Below are 14,353 nucleotides of genomic sequence, written 5' to 3'. Positions count from 1 at the left end.
CCTGGGTTCAAATTCCAGCTCTGTCACTTTGTTGCTACATACCCTGGGTAATTACTTAACTTCTCTTTGGTTCAATTCCCTTGTATGTAAAAGGAGGATAAGCACCTTGTAAGCACTGAATACATGGGAACTAGCAACATAGATATGTAAATAAGCATCCACGATGAAGTATGTAGGCAGAAAGCTGTGGGAGCATCCATTGGGGTGATAGCCTGGGAAGGCTTCCTAAAGGCAGTGACCTCTAAATAACACAGTATAGCCAAGCAGGAGTTGAAGAAGAGAAGGAGAAGAAAAAAGAAGAAAAGGATTTCAGGAAGAGGAAATGGAACTGCAGACACTGTCCTGGAATAGAAAACACAGAGTATTCAAAGAATTATGAGTTCAGCATATCTGGAGCAGAGAGAGCAAGACAGGGATATGAGCTAACCATTTCCTCTTGGGAGAGCTTGATCATGGGAAAATCCTCAATGACTGGATCCCTGGCATAGCACTTAAAAGACTTCTGCAGTTTGGCCTCAATTTACTTTTGCAAATTTATCTCTCAGTTATGTTCTGTTCACATGTCTATCAACAAGAATTACACCTTTCCACATATAGGCCTTTGCTTATGCTTTTTCCCTTCCCAAGAAGTGGGCATTTGGGATCCAGATTTTCTCAAGCTCCCTTCACACCGTCTTATCTTTTACTTATAGAATATTTCTTTCTTATAGGGCACCCATTCCATGTGATTAAGGTGAGCTCACCTTAATCTACCTCTATCTCTAGGCTTGTCCACAAAGAATGACCCACTGTCTGGCCACAGCAGTGGCTTCAGAGATGGGCAATAACCCAGGTGAAACTATCAAGAGTTTTCCCTTGAGTTTTCCACTGGGGTTGCTATTCTCTTGGTGTTGCTCAACTGGGAGGACATGAGTTTGGGGCTGCCAGGCCATCTTGCCTGCCCCTCAAAAGGAATCATTCTAAACTGAGGGTTGCTGGATGGGAAGTGGGTGGGGGATGGAATAACTGGTCGATGGGCATTAAGGAGGGCACATGATGTGATGAAAACCAGGTGTAACATGCAACCAATAAATTATGGAACACTATATCTGGAACTAATGATGTACTACTATATGTTGGCTAATTGAATTTAAATAAAAAAAACTTTTTAGAAAAGAAATGATTCTCATGAATAATGTTGAATAGGGAAACACAGGGTCATAAGATGGCAATAGAGGGAGAGGTAAGTTCATCTGAGCCACTGGATGGACAACTGCCTAGAACCAGCTGCATCACTGGACTTCCAGGTCGTGTGATCCAATAAATTATCTTTTTTCTTAAACTCCTTTGTATTAGGTTTTTGTCACTTCAAACCAAGAAGGGTTCTGACTAATTCACTATCTGGCCCCTTTGTTACCTGTCATACCTTAGCATAGTCACCAACTTTTCCATAATTATCTCATCCAGGAGCAATGTCCATCTTCCTCTCCACCTCACCATGTTCTTTTTACTCATAGACACTCAGATTTGCAGTAACCAATTGGCCTTTATTATATCCTACCTTCCCTGTTAGAATTAGGTACATATATCCTATTTACTAGCACCTGTAGGCAAGTAGCCTTGTATCCCCATGGAGGGAATTACAGTATCCACTACAGAGATGCTCAGTGCATGTTTGTGGAGAAAAGGAAAAGAAATATGAAGGAGGACCACTGACATGGTGATTCAAGCTCCAGGTCTATTCTCTCCTAAATGGGTATCCTTGAAGAAGCCATTTATCTCCTTTAGACTCAGTTTCTACACCTCTTTAATTCACATATAAAATGAGATATTTTAAAGTCATTTCAGGATAGACTAAAAGAATGCATGTTACATATTCATAACTGCCAAAAATTAGAAGCAACCAAGATGTCCTGCAGTAGGTGAATATAAAAACTGTGGTCCATCCAGAGAATGAATATTATCTAATGTTAAAAATAAATGAATTATCAAGCCATGAAAAGACATAGAGGAAACTTAAATACAGATTACTAAGTGAAAAAAGCCAATCTGAAAGGCTGTAGACTGCATGATTCCAATTATATGGCATTCTGAAAAAGGCAAAACTATAGAGACCTTAAAAAGATTAGTGATTCTAAGCAGGTGTGGAGAGTGGAGAGATGAATAGGTGTAACACAGGATTTTCAGGGCAGTGAAAATACTCTGCATGGTATTATAATGATGGATATATGTCGTTAGACATTTGTCCCAACCCATAAATGTACAACACCAAGAATGAACCCTAATATAAATTATGGACTTTAGGTGATTATGATGTGTCAATGTAGGTTCATCCTCAGTAAAACAAAACAAAACAAAACAAAAAAATAGACCATTCTGGTGAGTAATGTTGACAATTGTAGAGGCTATGCATGTGTGGGGGCAAGGGTAATGGGAAATCTCTTTACTCTCCTCTCAATTTCATTGTAAACCTCAAATATCTCTTAGAAAAATAAATAACATCTTAAAAATAATAAAATGTTAAATGCTATTCAAAGATTTTTAAAAAGGAATGCATGTCACATGCTTTGTAAAATGTAGAGGCACACTTAAGAAAGTCAAAACTTCAGTCAAGGAATAAAGTGTTCTGGATTCTGAGTTCAAGACATCTCGGAGACTAATGAATTATGTGACAAGTTGGTTATCTTTTCTGGACCTCTATTTAGTCATTTATATAATGATGTCAGAAAGGAGAGGACTAGGTTAGTTTCAGGAACATTCTACAATTCTATGATGTAATAATGTCATTCCTAACACCTTAACACTTGGCATCTTAAAACTTCCCCAAGGAGGCTAGATACTATTCCAGGAATCTGAAGATGAGCAGGATCCCCTTTTGTCATTACTTCTCATCAGTGTAATATTGTATTGAGGGCTTAAATTTGACAAAAACCAGGAAAGGTAATTACCATTATCTCATTTATTCTTAAAAATTGTGAGATAGAATCTATTCTCTCCTTTCTAAAAACATAGAAACTGAGGCACAGAAATATTAAGTGACTTGCCTGAGCCCCAAAGCTGATAAGAGTTAATGCTGTCATTCAATCCTGGGAAGCCTCTTCCAAAGCCCATGTTCTTAACCATTGTTTTGCACGGTCTCCCTGTGATTGCCATCGTATCACCTGAAAAAGGCTGAGAAGGAAAATTCTGTATCTGCTTCAGGCGGCCCCTGCAGTCTGGGCCATGCTGACAGTCCAGGGTGCCGGGGGCCTACACTGAGCCAGAATGCCATGGTGCTAATGGAAGAAAATGTAATTATAGAGCATAATTACAGTGTATCGCATTCTGTAATTACACTGACAGTATTTAATATAGAACATATTCTGGAGCTAAACGGAATGGAAACACCCCTCAAACAGAACAGTCAGAGCTGCTAAGAACCTGTCTCTTGACATTATGGAATCATAAAACCTCAACATCACGTTTCCCATCTTAGTGGAAAATATATTGTCCACCCATAGTCCACACCTGAACTTGATGCTCTCCAGCCCTTATCCCCACATCCTGCAGACCTTACCTCTCAGAGCTGCCCCAACCACTCCAATTGCACTGCTTCTTTCCTATTTCAGAAACTATCATCTCTCCCCTACTCTATTTTTACAACTTTCCAACTGGTCTCTTGGCCTCCCAAGATACTCTGTGGGTCATCCTCTACACTATAGTTGAAGGAATCATCCCGGGATGCAAATCTGACCATGTTCTATCCTTGCTTAAAATCTTTCAGTGGCTGCTCATTGCTGAATGCAAGCACCTTTGCTCAGCACACTGAACCTTGGCAATCTGGCCTTCGCTCTTTATCCTGACCTCACCTCCTGATGCTTGTTCCATGTCCCCATGTTCCAGGCATTCTGAAGTATCTGTGCAGATTCTGGAATCTCTCATTTCTCTCCACATTTGTGCATGCTGCCCTCTCTACCTGAAATGCTTTCCTTTCACATCTTCCTTAACTCACATGCGTCCTTCAGGAGCAGCTCATATGCCATCATCCCCCAAAAGACTTCCCTGACCCCCAAACTGGGCTGGTTACTACTAATTAGTGCTTCTTCAGCATCTTCTAGCAGAAAATTCACCCCACTGTGTCCTAATTTATTTTCTTCTCAGTCTCCCCATAAAAATTAGGAACACTTAAGGGCAAGGACTCTGTTTTGTTTTCTTTTTTTGTTGTTGTTTTTATTTCTATGTCTCCAATGCCTAGAATGATGCCTGTATAGAGTATTCCGTGTTTCTTATATAAATGGATGGGTGGATGGATGGATGGGTGGATGGATGGATGGATGGATGGACGGAAGGAAGGAAGACATATTCAAAGAATTGTCTACAAGCAGTAAGATTTTATTTTTTTTTTTTTAGTAAGATTTTATTTCTATGACTAGCTATAATTCCACAGAATTATGGAGGGTCACAATTATGGAGGAGACACCTTTTAGACTTTCTTTTCATTTTAAAAAGTAAGGAAAAAAAGAGCACCAAAGAAGTGAGGAAACTTGCCCAAGCCCATACAGCAAGTATATGAAAGTTTAGGAAAGAAAAGAGGTCTTTCAATCCCACGTGAAGCACTGTTACATAATATGGTAAAATATTTACCGATTTATAGGCAAAGATCTAGGCTATGGGAAATGGCTGTCAAAAAATTTTATATGTTAATATCAGAAATAATTTGGGTAAAAATTTTGTCTCAAAGTTGCCCGGGTTGTAATATTTGACATCACAACTTTTATGATTTTCCTCATCTAGGTTCTAATAAAAGAAAAAAGATCCATTTTCCACTTAGGTATGGGCTCTACTAGGCTTTCTCACAGTCACTGGTTGCCCAAGAGGCACAAACATAAGCTAGAGAAAAGGCAAAAATGAAGGGAGTAGCTACAGAAATCACATCTCCAATTCATCTGAAAAGATGAATGTATTCAGGAATTTGTTTATTTAGAATACCAAATACCTGCTTGCGCTTGTGAAACACCCCAGACACCAAAAAATTCAAGAACTAAATTCATGCAACATTGGGCTCTCTCTTCCTCCCATTTATTCATTCATTTCTTCATTCAACAATTATTAATCGAGTACCAACTACATTCTAGGGACTAGAATCCCAGTGGTGACTATAACAGAACTCCCGTACTCATTGAGAGTCCATTTCAAATGCCATGTTGCCATTGATTAAATACCTGCCACTGCAGCCAGATAGCCTGGGTTCCAATATCAACTCTGCCACCAACTTCCTGTTGAATTTGGGCAAGTAGCTTGACGTCTTGGTGTATTAAATGGGGGTACAATTAGATTCCTCCTCATAGTGTTATTGTGAGGACTAAATGAAGCAATATAAGTGCCTAGAACCATGGGTGGCATGTGCTTAGCCTCAATAAACACTAGCTTCTATTTTCTACCTGCATGCCCTCAGAGACAGAATGATAAAGCTAGAAGTCAGAGAGGAGGCAGTCCCATGCTCTTGTTTTACAGACAGGGAAATGTCATCTCAGAGAAGACAAGCAATGTGTTCCAGGTCACAGCATATTGGTGTCAACTTCATTTGTACTCTGATTTAAGGCCATCCCTAATGTGGAGGACTCAGAGACCCTGGGCTAGCACTGCTAGTCACACAGACCTGAATTCAAGCCCTAAACCTAGTTCTTCCCAGTTCTGTTACCCTAGGCAGGTTATTTAATCTCTGAATCTCTGTTTTTCCCATCTGGAGAATGGGCATGATAATGCTACCAATGAGGAGGATAATGATGTTGATGATGATAGTGTTAATTATAGTAACAATTATTCCCCCGCAGTTGGAGGAGTTTACTATAAGTGTGATATGGGTGTAGTAACTGTAAAGGGCTACTCTGTCCAAGACAGTAGCCACTACCTAGCGTCCATGAGCACTTGAAATGTGGCTAATGTGGCTGAGGAAGAAAACCTTAAATTTTAGTTAAATTCAACTTAAATTTAAAAGCTAATACTCAATTCAGTTATTGGAAAGCATCCAAGTATTCACAATTTGGTTGTGTGAATCTATTTTTTTCAACTATTTTATGAAATCTTAATACAGATCAAATGTTTCTGATGAAAAATTAGCATTCAAATTGAAATGTAAAAGTATAAAATACAGGCAGGATTTCAAAGACTTAGTGTAAAAAAGAATATAAAGTATTTCAATTTTTATCCTAGTAACATGTGCAAACGATAATCCTTTGATTATATTAAGTTAAATAAAATTTATTTTTAAGATGAATTTCATCTGTTTCTTTGTACTTTCTTAATGTGGTTACTAGGACAGTTTAAATGTCCTATTAGCTCACATGATATACCTACTGGACAACATGAAGAACGGTCCACACACTTGGCAGGATTATTATCCTTCTTCCTCTCCTTGCCTTCTGGCTGTTCTTAAAAATACTGGTTGGGAAAATGGACCATTTAGGATTCTTTGGTCACAACTAGTAGGAATCAGGCCTGGTTATAGTAACCAAATAAAGAAGGATATGAGAATACTCACAGGCTCTATAGAAAAACTTAAGCAACAGGCCTAGGAAAGACCCAGGGCAGACCTAGGGTGTAGGATGCAAAGATGGTCCCTGCCTCCTGGATGCAGATCTCTAACTCTTTTTAATCATCATATCACAATACTCCACATTCTAGGGAAAAGAAATCCAGTTGCCTGTTTGATTCACTTGTCAACTCCTTGGCTGGGGATGGCTGGGGGATGGAAGAGCACTTGGAATGACAGACCAACTAAGATGGTACTTAGTGCAGAAGGACCAGCCCCTCAGAGGAGATTGGGGCGCTGCTGTGAGAGGTGAGAAAATGGATCCTGGGCAGGCAAGAACCACAGATGCCACTTAGCACAGAGGCCTGCATGCAGGTAAATGCTTAAGAGGTAAATGGGGTAACTGGGTGAGGGGCATTAAGGAGGACACATGGTGTGATGAGCACTGGGTGTTATATGCAACAGATAAATTGTTGAAAACTACACCTGAAACAAACAAAAGAAAGGTAAATGGGAGAATCTCTGCTCTGATACTGAGTCACTGGCACCTTGGATGAGTTACTCTGCCTCTTTAGGCCCCATTTGCTAAGCCAGAAAATGGGAGAAGTGTGTACATGCTGGATTCCCTCCCACTGTGAAACTGTCCCAGTTGCTTCAATCCTGCTTGTCTCTGAGGTGGACCTCACCTGAAGAAACTAACTGAGCTTTGCACCCTGTTGGAAGGGGAAGGAAGACTCAGTTTGGGCTGCAGTCCACCCTCCCATCTGCCTCCAGCCCCCACAGGGCACTGTAATTCTGCCTCTCTCCCTTGTGTGCCTGTGACCCTCTGCCACCTCCTTGCTCTCTTACCCCCTTTTTGTTTTGCAGCAAAATAAAAAATCAAGAGCTGGCATGCTCAGAGAAAACCCTTTAGTCTAATTGATCAGGGATTGCTAATTCAGCAAAACTAGTCTCAGAAAGAGAACTTAATTCTTTGCATGAACTCTCCTGTTAAAAACAAGGAAAAGATGGCTTAGAGCTTTACACAGACCCATTATATCAGCCCCAATTATGCTCTCTGGTCAGCAGCTTCTTCCTTCCACTGTGCAAAAGTGCCGCTTTGGTAAAGAGACCAGTGGCAAGAAGGACCCAGGAGACCTGGGTTTGAGTCTCAGTTATGCATCCATGCATGCATTCATTTATTCAGCACAATGTAGGGAAACAGAAGTGATTAAGACATACTCTTTGTAACCCAGGAGCTCATAATCTACTAGTGTCTACTAGAGATGGGTGAGTGAGCAAATAATCACAAAGCAATACAACAGAGGCAAGATCAAATTGTTTCAAGAGCTAGAGAAGGAGCCAACTAATTCAATCAAGTAAAGTTCTATGTGGAAGGAGATCATTCCAGACAGATGAAATAGTAAATGCAAAGTCATAATGTACATTATCTGCTCGGAGAGTAGAACTACATTTGGCTGAAGCATAAACTGCATGATGGGGTGGTAAGCTCCAAGTTAAGTTACTTCATCTTTCGTGACTCTCTCTTACCATTTGTCCCCAACATTACTACCTCTGAGAATGGTTGGAAAAATGAAATACAATTCTTTGCAAGCATCCTTTGAAAACTGTAGTGAATCATGGATACTGGTGTTATAGTGAGTTCATAGAGTGCCCTAGTGGCCCCATGTAAAGAAGAGGAGCTCGTCAGCCATGCAGAGAGCTTCCTTTGGAAGAAGAGCAGGCGGTGTGCTTTCATCTTTACGAGTTCTGTGTCTCTATGCTTATGCAAATCCAGGAGCCTCTGTATTTCAGCATCTCCTCCATCCTTTCCATGAGCTCCTTGGGTTGGGAGTAAGATCTAACCAGGGCCAAATGCTGGTCTGGTATTTATCAGGTGTGAAACTGTAAGACTCTCTTAGTCTCTCCTAAATTCTATTTCTTCATCTATAAAGTAGGATTAGCAATGTCTATCTCACAAAATTTGTAAGGATTAGATGAAATATTTTATGAGAAAGGTCTTGAAAAACCTAGTCATAAAATACTATGGGAAATAAGCAAATATTTCTAAGGTCATCTTCATCACCACCCATATTTCCCTCTTAGTTGGTAAGAATCTCCCATAAATAAACCACACTCTCATTTCAATATGAAACACACCATACTGGAAGTCAGAAAACCTGGATTCTATTCCTGGATTCTATTCCTGCTTCTGCCTCAGACTCCCTCCCCAGCCCTTTTTCTGCTCCTTTCTCTATGTCTGGAATTACATTTTCCTGGCTTTTTTTAAACTACTGGCTTCCTGGTTAGTGTAGCCATTGAGATGCTCTCATAGAAGACAGGAGGGTGGGAAAGAGGAGAAAGCCAGGTATTTCTTCTCTCAACTTACCTCAGGTGCTGTATCTTACAGATGCTGTATAACCAGCCTAGCCACACATCTCACTGGGTTCCAGTACTTCTAAGATTCCCAGAGTCCTAATGTTCTAGCTCCTACCAGATGGGCCTGGCTTCTGACCTCTGATAACTCCACCTCTTCCTATTGGTCCTTCCACCCTAAGGAAAGTAGCAGCTTTTGACAGTCTCTAGATTGCCTCTCTATCTCAATTGGCTTCTGGGTTCTTTCCCATGAGACTGTTTGCTGTATTGAAAGACATTCCTACAGTGGTTTGACTATCTGGATCCTGACTGAGACCCTGGGTAAGTTATTTCAGCAGTAAAATGAAGCCTCGGGATGATCTCTAAGACATCTTCCACTTTTGACATTCAAGTAATTTTTTTGTCAAAGAATTTCACAATTGAACACACCTGAATCTCCTGAAAGTTTCTTTCTCTCCATCTACAGCCATATCTCTGGCTTCATCAACCTGCTCCAAATCAGAGTTAATATCCAACCTTCCTGCCAATATTAAAAACTTGGCTGTATAACACCAACGTGCTCCCACCGCAGTCTTTTGAGTAAAAGACTTAACTGTATCATTCCCTTTGTTCTGTGTTGGCCCATCTGATCTTTCTCTCATCCTCCTAAGGCTGATGGTAAGCAGCTCAGATAAGTGTGTTTGTAGAATCTATCGAAATGATCTAGCCCATAGCAGGGGCTCACAGAAGGTACTAACTAAAGTTTGGTAAATAAGTACTTGCTACATTATGGTCTGCTTGGCCCTAAATTTTTAGAGTGGCCTACCTTGAATTCTTTTATTAACTACTGTCAGACAAACTGAGTTCAAATCCTGATTCTGCCACTTATTTTTATATGACCTTGGACAACTTTAGTTGATGTCTTTGAGATGTTGCCTATTCTGCAAATTTAGGGAACTAGTATCTTCCCCGGGGGGTTGTTCTAAGGATAGATGGAGTTGAGGGCCACTTTCTTCCCACTTCCTTGAACCCTGAATTCCATGCAGACTCATGCTGACCTTAGCTTCAGCCCTTCCTTGTTTCCATGTCCAGACTTGGCTCCTCTCCTCTGCTGTGATTTGGAACAATAAACTCACCACTCTGGTATACCAAATGTCTTTCTGGTGGCTTCCATCCCACACTCCATTTCTATTGAATTTATTCTAATCTCTGAAAGAAAATCAGAAACCTCTCTCTTTGAAGAGCTACAAACAGAGATGCCAAGATGTTAAGTCTCATTTCTAGACTACATAATCTCCTGGCCACATCTAACATATCTAGTCAGGCCAATCATTCAGATTCCAAAGACAGACATTTCTCTCCACAATTTGCAAGCAAAGCAATAATGCTCTAATTATGTGTCTATTATCGTCATCATCATAATGCACCCACATGGATGGTGGCAGCAAGGCTGGGTTAATATATTCATTAGGAACAGGCACGAGCTACATGACATTAATACTGCTAATAATACCTAATTGAGCTTAATTACAATGTGATGCCTAATATATTGTGATGAATTTATTCTCAAAGTATTTACATATTTGTAGTTAAGTAATTAGCATTCTGCCCATAAATAACTCCTCAAAAGTCCACTCCAGTTCCGCAGAGGGAGAGTGAATGCACCCTCCTGCTTAGAAGGGCCTGGTGAAAAAAAAAAGCTCTTAATTTGTGTGGAAATACATATGTCACGTCTTTCTCAAAGGCAAAGTGAATTGGTTCCACCGGGAAGGCATTTGGGGGAAGATGGTGGCAAGAGAGAGATTTGCTCCTCTCAACTTCAAGAGTCTGACCGAGATTAAGAGCTTTCATGCTGGGGGTTTTTCTGTGCTTGTCAGACCACACAGAGAGCTCTGTGATCTGTCCAAGATGACAGACTTGAAGAGGGACAGTCACAAACTGGGGAGGGTGATCCAGGTGGAGTGAGAGCTCAGAGAGGTACAGCTGAAAGTACTCAGCATGTTTGACTTGCAGCAAAGATTTGCTGAGATATGAGAGCTGTCTTCTCAGATTTGAAGGGCTGTCATGGGGCAGCAGGAATAAATTTAAGTGGACAATAGCATAGATTTTGAAGTCAAGAAGATGTGTTTGAATCACAGCTTGACCGCCCACTATTCACGTGACCTTGGGCCAAATATACAATGTGTCTAGGCCTCTGTTGCCTCTTTGGGTTGTCTTAATTATATCTTCAAAATGGGAGATGATGCCTGAGATCTGATATCCCAGAATCCTCAGCCTGCCTCATCAAACAAACGTTCAATAGCCCAAACACGAGAAGCAGTCATTGCACTGCATATCTCCTCTCACCACTTAAAATCTGGTAACATGGGGCAAGTTATTGGGTCCCTGGAGTCCTCAGATTTCTCACCTATAAGATGAGGATCAATATCACACCTAGTTCATAGGATTGTCAAGAGAATTGAATGAATAAAATAATTCATGTAAAGTGTTTAGAGTACTCAGCGCATAGTAAGCACTTAAGTGTTAGTATTATTACTAAGACCATCTATTTTGCTCAAGTTTCAGCTTCAGAAGAAAAATATCCACCCTACCTAGTTGAGGCAGAAATGGAATTTATTACAGAGATTAAATGTCTAAGAGAGTTGCTGAGTGCTAAGGACAAGCTCAAAATTGAATTTTCAGGAATAAACTCCCAAAATCATGCCACATGCCCCAAGAGAGCTTCTGCCTCTTACACCATACAGAAGCCACCAGCTCCAAATCCACCCTTAGGGCCATGATCAGGAAGTCACTGTAATCAGGACATTACTACTGTGTGGTGGCTATTTCTACTGCTGCTACTGCGGAGCCATGTGGTGCCTATTACAATCTCTACCATCTGCATCACTGCCAGACACCCTGCTTCTTAACACCCATGAAGCTTGTTCGTGGACAGTGAGGCTTCTGCTAATGCTGCTTCAGAAAAATAAATAAATAAGCTTCTGCAACCATGGTTTCCAGAAGTAGCAGAAGCAAGGCTCTCCTCACTTCTAAATCTCATATGAGCCAATCCTGATTGGCTGGACTCCAAAGGCATCTAGAACCCCAACTGCAAGGGAGTCTGGGAAAGGAGTGTTTAAGGACATCGTTCAAAATGCTGCCACACAGGAAAGCACACTATAAGGAGGGTGGAATGGATATTGGGTTTTTTGTTTGTTTGTTCTGCTATATTCCCTATGTTATAGCTTTCCATCTCCATGAGTTATTTACTTTATAACTGGAAGTTTATACCTCTTAATCTCCTTCACCTATTTCACCCATCCCTCACCCACCTCCCCTCTGGACGTTAAGAGTTTTTTCAACTTATCTGTCATTCTACCTCCGCCCTGTTCCAAGGTGAATAGGCAACCTTCTAGGAAAACATACTGTCCACTACTAACCAGGACTTCAATCCCAGAGATCTCTCTGGCTGTCTATATAAAATCTCTTCTGTTCTTTTGTCTTAAGAACCAGATAGGAATTTGGGCAGATAACTGCTCCTTGGGCCTTTTCCTTGACCACATCCCAATCTTAGACCTCTAGGTCTTATCACTTCCACAGTGGGAAGAACCTTGCCAAGTTCGACCCCAAAAGAGAGAGCACTTCTCCCTAAAGCATTGAGCTGATCACCTAAGCATAACATCAGCTCCTCCTTTTGTGATCTGTTTGTGCTCCAAGAGAGGGAAAGAGAAAAGGGAATCTCCCAGTGGAGGCAGACTTAGGTCCATCTTATAACCCCCGCCCCATGCAGGTTATTCTCCATTGGTCAATTACACTCACACAGACCCATTATGCACTATCATTCTGCCACAAGGACAGCATCCCAGAGCTCCCTACCCTTAAGATTCCAGTTGAGCTTGGTCAATGAGGGGCACTGGCTGAAAATGCAAAGCAAGAGGAAAGAAAGGAGGGTATTTCTTCTTCACTTCCTCCATAGTTCAGTCCTGAAGTTCTGGCAGTGTCTGTGTCCCTCTATGACTATAGTTCCTGCCAGGAAACCCTACTTCCTAAACTCCAGTAACATCTTCTTCCCTTTTCACTTGAAATCCTAAGGAAAGTGGTGAATCTGCTGCCCCCAAGTACATCAAGATCACTTGCTGGTTCATTTAACCCTGCCCATACATCTATTCAATTCCATCATTAAATTCTCTTTGGTGAAACACTATTTCCTGTATGGCTCCTGACTAACACTGGCCTTGAGGAAGGACTATCTAAAGCAGAGCATTTACCCTTTTTTCAAGACTTATTTCATTTATATTCCCTTTATTCCACCCACTAGATTCCACATTCCCTCCTAAAGGAGCTCTGATGTGTTCTTGAGTCATATCAGAAGTATTCTCTCTTAGCAGAGAAATGAGAGGTCAGAAGGAAGATGTCTTAGCTTTCCTTGGAAGTTAGAGTGTTCAGGCAACATGTGGTTAGAGGAATAAAGTGAGGGGCTTCTGAGTGGCTCAGTGGTTGAGTGTCTGCCTTCGGCTGAGGTCGTGATCCTGGGATCCTGGATGGAGTCCTGCATAAGTTGCCTCACAGGGAGCCTGCTTCTCCTTCTGCCTGTGTCTCTGCCTCTCTCTGTGTCTCTCAGGAATAAATAAATAAAATATTAAAAAAAAATAAAGTGAGACAACATACGTTGCATCTTTTACAGAGTTCTAACACCTAGTAATATTCAGTAAATGAAGTTCCCTGACCCTTTCATTTTTTCCCTTGTCCCCCAATCCAGAAATCAGACAATCATAGACAGAATGGCACATGATTAAACAATGAACTCTGTAAACAAAGGACCTGAATCTAAAACCTAGCTCTATAGTCTGTGATGATGGGCAATTACCACTCTATGCCTCAATTTCCCATCTAAAAATAATGATGATTAAAAAAAATTTTTTTAATTAAAAAATTTTTAAATAAAAATAATGGTGATAATAGTAATATCTGTATTTAAGATCATTGTAAGGATTAAATGAGTAAATGCATATTAAGAATTTGACACAGAATGGGTGTTCAAAAATTATTGGTATTTTAATTTGAACAATTTGCGTGATAAGACAGAAAGCATTTTAAAACCACAGTCTTTTTTTTTATTGAAGTTCGATTTGTCAACATATAGTATAACATCCAGTGTTCATCCCATCAAGTGCCCTCCTCAGTTCTCGTCACCCAGTTACCCCATCCCCTCACCCACTTCTCCTTCCATTACCCTTTGTTTGTTTCCCAGAGAGGAGTCTCTCATATTTTGTCACCCTCTAATTTTTCCCCACTCAGTTTCCCTCCTTTCCCTTTTGGTTGCTTTCACTATTTCTTATATTCCACATATGAGTGAAACCATATAATGATTGTCCTCCTCCCATTGACTTATTTCACTCAGCATGATACCCTTCAGTTCCATCCATGTCAAAGCAAATGGTGGGTATTCGTCCTTTCTAATGGCTGAGAAATATTCCATTGTGTATATAGAGCACATCTTCTTTATCCATTCGTCTGTTGATGGACACCGAGGTTCCTTCCACAATTTGG

At 40.7% G+C, this 14,353-nt stretch overlaps 2 long non-coding RNA genes across 3 annotated transcripts in view; one reads left to right on the top strand and one right to left on the bottom strand.

The window, feature by feature from the left end:
* The window catches only part of LOC111095947, a 51,288-nt gene that overhangs the window by 24,573 nt on the left and 12,362 nt on the right, over positions 1-14,353 (bottom strand). The window lies entirely within an intron of this gene.
* Positions 2,781-14,352, top strand: LOC111095944. 2 transcript variants are annotated; one of them, XR_005359714.1, is made up of 3 exons: positions 2,781-2,919; positions 6,643-6,865; positions 14,294-14,352. It is a non-coding gene; the product is annotated as an uncharacterized LOC111095944 (long non-coding RNA). The 2 variants fall into 2 exon arrangements; XR_005359715.1 differs by having other exon boundaries at positions 6,643-6,799; positions 14,294-14,351.

This window comes from Canis lupus, chromosome 5, assembly GCF_011100685.1.
Source record: "Canis lupus familiaris isolate Mischka breed German Shepherd chromosome 5, alternate assembly UU_Cfam_GSD_1.0, whole genome shotgun sequence".
NCBI lineage: Eukaryota > Metazoa > Chordata > Mammalia > Carnivora > Canidae > Canis > Canis lupus.
This window is presented reverse-complemented; position numbering and strand designations above follow the sequence as displayed.